The sequence below is a fragment of the Polyodon spathula genome, chromosome 5, assembly GCF_017654505.1.
Source record: "Polyodon spathula isolate WHYD16114869_AA chromosome 5, ASM1765450v1, whole genome shotgun sequence".
In the NCBI taxonomy this organism is placed as follows: Eukaryota; Metazoa; Chordata; class Actinopteri; order Acipenseriformes; family Polyodontidae; genus Polyodon; species Polyodon spathula.
The window spans coordinates 43,880,436-43,889,831 of record NC_054538.1 but is presented as its reverse complement, the minus strand read 5'-3'; the positions used below and the strand labels follow the sequence as shown (position 1 = coordinate 43,889,831).

General features: G+C 39.9%; 1 long non-coding RNA gene across 1 annotated transcript; it reads right to left on the bottom strand.

Moving 5' to 3' along the window:
• Window positions 1-1,821: 1,821 nt before the first annotated feature.
• LOC121315980 lies at window positions 1,822-6,268 on the bottom strand. The gene is made up of 2 exons (XR_005950350.1): window positions 3,300-6,268; window positions 1,822-1,907 (listed from the first exon to the last, which is right to left on the bottom strand). It is a non-coding gene; the product is annotated as an uncharacterized LOC121315980 (long non-coding RNA).
• Window positions 6,269-9,396: the final 3,128 nt, after the last annotated feature.

The following is a 9,396-nucleotide window of genomic DNA, read 5'->3' as shown; positions in this document are numbered from 1 at the left end:
CCTCCAAAGCTCCTTATGTACAAATAGCCCTTTGCAGTAAATACTATGGTGGTATTTAATCTGATTCATCCTTTGGTCTCCTTTTTATTTTCAGAGATTCCTTCTCCATTCTTCAAGACCTCATAATTATGCTAGAAATGTCCTTTATTCCTCAGTTTTTCTAGCATTTCTTTTCTTTGTTTGGATCCCTTTGGGAAACTCAATGCCTTAGCTATATCAATTTCCTGTTTTTCATGGATTGCCAGATGCCTCACAAGTTTTCCACAAACATAGCAATGATTTTGCATCCTGCTACTGTTAACACTGGCACATGAATTACTTTTTTTTTAGCTGCATGGCTGTTCATCTGTCTTAGAATGTTCACTCTCAACTTCCATTTGGTTCTTTGCACAAGACAAGTCTCTGTACTTCATGGATTCCACTTCAGTTGAAGATTTTTTTCATAGAGGATAAATACTTCTCACCCAGATCCAAAGAGTTTGATTCATGTTCCATACTAGATGCATGGACATGCTCAGTGTTAGTTGTGTCTGCTAACTAAGTTACTTCTGTTGTTGATGCTGGAGTTTTGGCCTTGGTGGGGGCTTCTGCGGTAGCCTTCCATGTGATTTCTTTATCAGAATCTGAATGACAATCTGATTCGGTATCAATGTCAGAATCTGCTATAAATTCTTCTTCAGAGGAGGTTTCTTCAGTGCTAGTGTCAAGAATGTCCTACCTTTGTTCCTGATAAATAATATGAATCACAATTTTTAGTCTTTAAGTTTGCTCTGTTACATCAATACAAAGAGAGATACTAATTAAATCTACATTGTCATTACCAGAACATATTTAATCATATTTGCAATGTTAGTTTTAAGCAGATGAGAAAACATTGCAAATTGTACAGCGTTCTGCTATATTAGAAAGCTACAAGTTTTAAATAATAGTAACAAAAATTATTTAGGATATTTTGTCCCCATCTAACATATACATATTGAAAAAGGAGAAAACCTTTCTATTCTGTTAGCACTCAAAACAAGTAATAGTCTTAAAGAAAAGAAAACTATTATGAGATCAATGTAAAATATATGATTTGTACCTTGTCGTGGAAATTCTAATAAAGGAAGAGAGACTGCGAGTTCCAAACGCACAGGCCTTTATTTCTTAAGTTTGCAAACTGTGAACACTCTCAGCACACAGGGTGCTAGACAATCATCGAGTAGTGTTCCAACATACAGAGTTGGATCAGTTTCTTATAAACCTTAAAACTATCAGTAAGGCAGAAGGCTAGCCATTGATGATTCAGATATTCGCATATAAGGGAAACAATTTATAACTATGCATACGTGGTATATAGCTAAGCAAGCAAATAACAGAATGACTGTTTTGTGTGTATAGCAAAAAAAGAAAGACAAGTCTGGCTCATCTTATTATCCATTGTCTCACAGCTGCAGCTGCAATGTAGGCAAAACTTTATCTTAAGCAAAGCGTACAAGGTTATGGGAGCAAGATTACAGTACTCTTCCATGGCAGGCAAATCCAATTTTCTATAATATTTCTCTTACAACCTTTAACAGAAGACTGGTTGGTTCAGATGTTTTCCAGATGCCCCACCAGTAATATCTGTGCTATATTCTATATAGATCAGATAGTATTTTCACAGGGCTGAGCAGTTGCCTTTAAAATTACTGTGAGAAAGGAGTGTACTTATTGTAAACTGAATAATCCTTTTGTGGTGTTTTTCAAATGTTTACATTGGTGGTGGGTGATCAGTGTTTATTGGTTAAAACTGAAAACCAGAAGCCCTAATAATAATGCATGTTTTTTTTTTTTGCAAAATAAGTAAATAGTTACCCAAGACTGCTGCCTCTTCTCGGCTTCTTGGACTTTTGAAAAGCAGGACTTGTGCCAAACAAAGCAACAAGCTAAAAGAAATAGTTTTATCTGATCAGTTATTTGGTGACATAATAGTGCTGAATACAATGAAAGTGTTTGAAAGTTTCCAGTTACACATGAATGTCATTGGTTATTTATTTCTAACATGTAGTTTTAACTTTGCTGATCAAATTCTTCGCCTTTAAAGTTGTATTGAGACATCATTTAATCCAAAAGTGGACATCCTTCAAATTGTCACATACAAAGTCACTTACACTTGCAACACACCAAAGAACACACAGTAGAAAAACTGAAGGTTTTACAATTTCTACATTTGATTTATGACATGAAGTTCACTATAAATCCTGCAAAAACTAAATGCTCACCTGTACATCGCACTCTAGACCATTTCTTAGGTAAAAATGGGGCATTGCACTTTCTGCATTTCTCTAAGACACTAAACATCTCGTCGATAATGTGTGTGAAACAATTAAATGAAATTTACAAAAAACAAGCTGGTAGGGCTGTCCAATTTTCAATCTGATAAAAGGTATACTCATGGGTGCTTATGCAATATATACACTACTGTGCAAAAGTCTTAGACATTTTGCATTTTTCTACTCTCTTCACTCAATGTTTTTCCTTCTTTATGCAGAAACACAATTCTAGGATGATCCTCTACTGAAATTTTAGCCATTTTGTTTTAGGCTAACAGTTAATCCTGACAGATCTACATTTTGCAGTATAAAAAGTACCCTTTTAGTTTTGTGGATGTACAGAGAGGAACAAATGATGTTAATGATGAGGAACACCTGACAATGAGTAATCAGTTAGATCTGATTGGTAAATGTGATGGATAAGCTACTACTACACTTCATATTAGCTGCTAATGTGTACTTTACTTTGAGCTGTTGTGATCACAGGTTTTTGAATATTCTGATCAAGCTGAATTAAAGATCGCTAAATGACAAGCTTGGTTTCTTCCCACGCAAACTAAGTTGAATTCATAACAGTCAAAGTTGTTATAATAGTAGAAAACACTAGTGGAGGCTTTGAGTATATTGTTGATGCTCATAACTTAAATAACTCCTGAATTTGTCTCAGACTTTTGCTCAGCAGTGTACATAAATCAACATGAGGCACTTGAGCTCCCTAATGTCCCGTCACCTGAAGCACAAAGTTGTTCCTCATTAATGTGCAGATTTTTGCAATGACATGCTCCAAAATCTAATCAGATCATCACCTATGGTGTAAGTATGAAGTTTCCATCATGTATTTTTATTGAGTTCATCATGCTAACAAGAATGTGTGCACAGACAGACGCAGGGGCGACGACATAATGTCCCGCCATACTGTACATTGTTTTAGTTTTTGATAAAAATAGGCAGTAGTTAACTTCTAGTTAATATCTGGATACTAATAGGAGTTGCTTTAAATCATACCTTTTCAACACTTTCACTTGGTGGCTGCAGGCCGGCACTGTTAGAACAAAATGAAGAATCACGATCACAGGTCTGCTGCAAAGAGATGATTAAATCATGGATAAGATTTCCCGTGCTTGATGTAACTACACATGTAGTATTCAATAACTATTCATTTATTTACTTGGTCATTTGTGAGACAGAGTTAATATAAAGAAAGTAAGCAATCAATCCTCCCAAAACACAAATGTCCTTATAAATCAGGCCTGGGTCACACACACAGCAATACACTGATTCCATAGCAGTGAATGTCCTTTTCTGTAGATCCACTGAAACGTATCTAGGGTGCAATACCATTTATTAAGACAATCTCACTAGACTATTTTTTATAATCGAAATGCCATAACAGCAACAAAAGTTTATACAGAGACATCATACATTTGTATTCATTAAAGATGTTTTAAAAATTAAGCGATAATTATTTGGGCCATCATTTTTAGTAGTAAAAAAATTTAAGTTTTGTGTAAAACCTCTTTACTGTAGCTATATAAATTATGCTAATTTAGATCATGTATATTTAGTTATTTAGATCATGTATTTTCTAAATTAATTTAGCAAAGTAATGTATTATCCACCTTGATTTCCCTCAGCCATTGTTTGTATTAATGTTCTTGCAAGTTTACATGCTGGAAATATATTTATATACTGGGCCAATGGCCTAAATTACTTACTGATTCCCTAAAGCAGGTCTATTATACCAGCCGGCCTAAGTAAATGTGTTCATATTTACACTATATTATATGTTATATTTCTAAATTTACCAAATAGAAGGTATTTCACTGGGCGCCTGCTGGGACTATAGTGTAGTTAGCACATAGAAGGCAGAAAGGAGGTGTTAGTGTGACAGTAACGGGCAAAGGGGGCACGACTTAGAGAAGTGGGCTGCGGCCTGGACTTCTGAACAGACTGCAGTCTGGATAGAAAAGAGATCCCCCACCAGAGTCCTGCGGAGGAAAGGGCCTGGTCTTGAAGGCTGCGGCCCCGGTGATCTGAAAAACTAAGAAAAATTCTGCTGTGACAGAGTCGCCTTGCAGGGTGAGAATAGGTCTTGCTGAGACCTGAAAGGAAATAAAAGTAAAAGGGTTCCCTGACCGATGTGGTGCTGCCCTCGAATGAGGTGAGACAGTGGAAGCCAGGAGCAGATAAGCGTCCCGGAGGGAACCTGTAAAGAACAAGAATAGATGGGTTAGTTGGGACTCAAACACTGAGAAATTAAAGCGGGCCACATCCCGAAATGTTAAATATAGTATAGAGCCTCACTGCACTGAGGTAAGATGAGCTGCGAAAGGATAGTGTGGCCAGGGGTCCCCTCTAACTCACATGGTGAGAACTTCCCTTAAATAAAGTTGAGGAAGCCTAAGGTCGGGGAATTGAGGCTCACTTATCCCTCAAAGAATGGACCCCCGGCTCACCACAGAACATCACCATGAAACAGACAACAGAGCACGTGCCACTGCATAACATAGATTCAAGAATGAAATGACATACGAGACAATCAGAGAGGGGTAGAAAGGTTAGTGTGTAATGGTTTATGTGTTTACCTGCTGCTCAGTGGAAAGGAAAACAACCCCTTCTAAAAGGGGAAAAACCTCTGGTAGCCCCAGCGGTCAGGTAGCCCCTACTCTGGGCATGTTAACTATTTTCTGATGGACTGTGGCAATGTCGGTGGGAGATGGGCAAACGTATGTATCTACTGCTGATGAAGTCCAGTGCCCCATACTCTTGATTAGGTGGAGATTGATGTTAGCGCTGGCTGCTGAGGTTGCTGCTCCCATCCTAAACGAATGAGGGGTATAAAATCAAGGGGAAAGACCTGCTCTGGAAACGAGAGTAGATGAATGTGATGACCTATCTTGTCGCTGGGAGGGTGGAAGCTGATGGGATGGTAAACTCTGAGCATCTGAGGAATCCAAAAAAGCAGTTAGACATAGTAGTTCCATGGTCAGCTCACTGAATGGACAGTGTCAAGTGGACTGATGGGATGGATAGAAGTGTTAGGGAAAGGATAGAGTTGAGGCAGTAGAAATACTGAATTCCAGAGATGTAGGCTTTAATGGTAGTGGGGGCTAAGTGAAGAGAATCCCTTGCATGAGAGATGGAGGCTAGAATCCATTGCTCTTTGAAGCAGGATGGGATATATTTGGTTTTGAGTGTAGAAAGTTGTAAATGTGTTCCATCCGGTGGTGTACAATGATTTGGTTGCTGGGGCTAAGGCTGTAGCCATGTAGTAGTGTCAGAATGCAGAAGGTTGCAGAGTGTTTTATTTATTTGAACAGCAGATGTCGGTGTTGCAAAGTCTGATGAGGGTTGAGGTGGCAGCTGGAGCTGAATGAATATATGAAATCGACTGCTGAGAAAGCTCAGCGCTTTTTGCACCTGATTCTGGAAACAAAGGCAGAGAGGATGCCGACCATCCTATGTGTTAGTTAATATGGGATCAATCATATCTGCTTGGAATGGAAAAGGTAAACTCACATTCAGAGATTTGGGTTTCATAACTCCAGTCGTTCTCCTAATAGTGAAACTCCTTAATTCATAATCAAGACAGATTTACAGTCTCGTACCATGTCTCTCACCATGTATTAAAGTTTGTAGTATTTGAGAGGATGAGCGGACATATGACTAGATTACTGATGCTTGATGCAGGGAAGCTAGAAGTTAATGTGATGGTGTATTCGTAGCATCTAGGAAAACTGATAAACGCATGGCTTCATGACCAGATCCTCGAAGGGAGGAAGAGTTGAAATTGAAGTCAGTTAATATAGGCAAAAGGTTGAGGCAGGAGGGGCTCCTGAGAATCCCTCGGAGTGACAATGAACTGCACGAATAGATAGAAAAGTTATTATTCGAGATTTGCAGCGACAGCAATCCAGCTTATACTATGTATAACTTGTAGTGTTATAATGGCATATATTTGGATATTGTGATTAAAATCCTTGTCTATGTATAAAACTGTGGCAGGCTGGTGAGTGGATAGAGGCCCAGAGACAGTCTGGAGTTCAAAAAAATAACTATTTTATTATAAACACAAAAATGAAAGGGCACAAGGGCCAAAACAAAGCAATTTAAACACAAAATAAACAAAATAAAGCAAAAATACACTCACAAAAATAAAGGTTTCCAGGCTGGGCAATGCCTTCACTGGATTCAAAACATTCAAAAATCACAAACACCAAAACACCAACCTGCTTCCTCAGCTCCCTCCTCCTAAATGAAAAGCAGAGGCCTCCTTTTATGTCAGGTGGCTGGGCGCTGATTGATCGTTAATTAAACTAATCATCTAATCAACCCCAGCCACCTGAACACAATGAACCAAGGCAGGTAGGGGAATTTAACCCCATCCCTGCCAATTTCTAAAGAGCAGAGCTGTGCTCTGCCACAAAAACATTTGCTTATTCTTTTTAGATTTGAATAATACATTCGATGCATGTTTTGTTGAACAGTTAGTCATGCATATAAATGAGTTAATGTAGACAAGCTTGCAGTATTTAGATGTCACAATTTGATGAGTTGGACTCGCTTTTGCCGGTTATGAAAGCGCAGGAGCAAGAAGCCAGAAGATTGCAGAACAGAGACACAGGCTCACAGTGCCTGTTGAAGCTGCCTGGTCGCTATGGCAACTTACCACTCCCAGTAGTCACTCGGTGAGGCGTTGCCATGGTAACCATGGTCTGTGAGGCACCTGTGGAAAATAGTATAGCAGTGTCGTTGGAGCATGTTATGTGACCCGTCACAGTCACGAGCCGCTGGTTGTTGAAATGGAGTTTGTAATGGGCTGGATAGGTATTTAAAACGTTGGACGTACCTGATGGAGATCCAGAGCAGGATCTTCTGATGGAACGGTAAATTGTGCTGGCTCTGTGGGAGCGGGTGCTTAGTGGGGAGTGGGGAGACGAGGAGTAAAGGCAAATTCAGCAGACAGCTTCGTGGTAGATTTAAAGAGCTAAGGCAAAGCAATTGCTGACGTCATGGTGATGTTAATATCTTGTCGACGGAACTTTAAAAGTTTTAACAGAGGGCCAGTCTTTCTAATGAAGACGCGGACAAAGTTGAGTAATGGAGCTGCGCTTTGGACAACACTTTTGCTGGGCTGCTAGGAAAATTGTTGATAATATCTTGGCAGTGGTATGCACATCTCTTCAGTGTTACAATTTATTTGAATATCCATCACAGCTTGCATTTATTTTTATTACATTTTTTTCTCGCATGCCAAATCAGTCTGTTTTTATTGTCAGTTACACATTGCTTCCTCCAACTTCACATGAAGAAAATGCAGCCAAAACAAAGAGAATGAGAAAAGCACAATAATGTAAAACACAGTTAATCACTAAACAGTTTTAGATACTGTGACGTACTGTATTCCTTCAAATTTAAGGAATACAGCTAAAAGAGCTCTGTCTGAGTTTGGTGCATTTTTGCTTGTGTATAACAAGCAAAATGGTATAACGTCACTACCATGTGCGCTCTGTTAAGCTGAAAGAGCTCTAAACAGATGGCTATTCGCTGCACTCTGTTGTCTGACAGAGTGGACAGCATGGATGTAAAGTCCAAGAACACTTGAAGATAGAAGGCTGTCTGAGAAGGCGTGAGCTGACTCTATGGTTTTATGGGGATGTGGAAATAGGCGTCTTTGAGGACCTTCATTGTAAACTAGTCACCTGGTCTGATTGACTGCAACAGCTGCTGCATCATCAACACTCTGACAGATACATGTTGACCTGTCTGACAGAGGATCGGTCTGAGGCCGCCATCCCGCTTGGGCACTAGGAAGTACCTGGAGTAGAACCGTTCCTCCAACTGGAGGTGGTCTATCATGCAAATAGCCTGTTTTTGCAGCAGAGCTACTACCTCCTGAGACACCACTGTGGCACCCTGTGGGTCCCTGATGTTACATTCACACCCTGAAAGGGAAGGGTACCGTGCTTGAACTGCAGTGAGTAGCAGGTCTGAAATGGTAGTAAGCACCCAGATGTCCGCGGTGCACTGACGCCAATACTCCAACTGGCTCCCTGAAAAGGGCTCCTGGGCCTGGGGCAGCAAACGCCTATGGCTGCTGTACGGCTTGTGGCTTGGCCTGAGGCTTCTGTCTCTGCACTGGGCAGCAGAACCTATTAAGACCTCTGCGGCGAGTAGCCGCGGACTGGTTCAGAACACCACCTCTGGCCGCAGGGTGCACATAAAGAAATGTGCATAAAACTTGCAGAAACTATGTTGGCGTGCTGTGGCCCCAGGCAAGAAGAACATCTGCCGTGCTTTTCCTCAACAGACAGACTGGCCTTGCTTGTCTCGCAGCGATAAAACCCAGGCCTGATGCAAGAAGCAGTCCAGATATGTTGTGTACCTGCCATTTTTACAAAATAAAAAATCAGAAATACGCACTAAGGGCAACCGCTAAGAAAAGGTGCCTATAATAATAAAAAAAAAATGTTTTATAACCCATTAGTGTATTTCCTTATTTTATGCATGGTTTTAATACTGAAGTTTTAATAAGTTCACAGAGTTTAAGAATTTAACATTAAAATATAAGTAACATAATTAATTTGCAGTCAGTGTTATACCTCGAAAAAAATGCGTGAGCGGATAAAGAACCTTGTAGAATACACGCGTGGTTGTACAGGAGTTCAGAGTAATATTGCAATTAAAATGTAAGGCTCTTTTTTAATAACTACCCCATTACTATTAGAGATTGTACAGTATTTATCAATATTACTCAGGACTTCAAGGTAATGTTGCATTTTATACCCTGAAAATACATTTTACTCTCTCAGTTTTAAAATTACAGGGTAAGTTTCTCCCAGAACCAAAACCTTATCTGGAGTGCTGAATGCAGTGTACATTATACAGATGTACACGTGCTGCCTCAATCTGCTTATATACAGCAACCGGACGGGTCGAGACTTTAGAACCGGTGCGGTAACCTCGGTCCCGGTTCGGTACCGGGTAGGGAATGGAGCAGGTCAATGACCTTGGTACCATATGGTAGCAATGTACAGTGATGCCCACCTGGTCAAGCCACTGGCGAAAACTACTTAGTAAGTACATACACGAAATTGAGGCA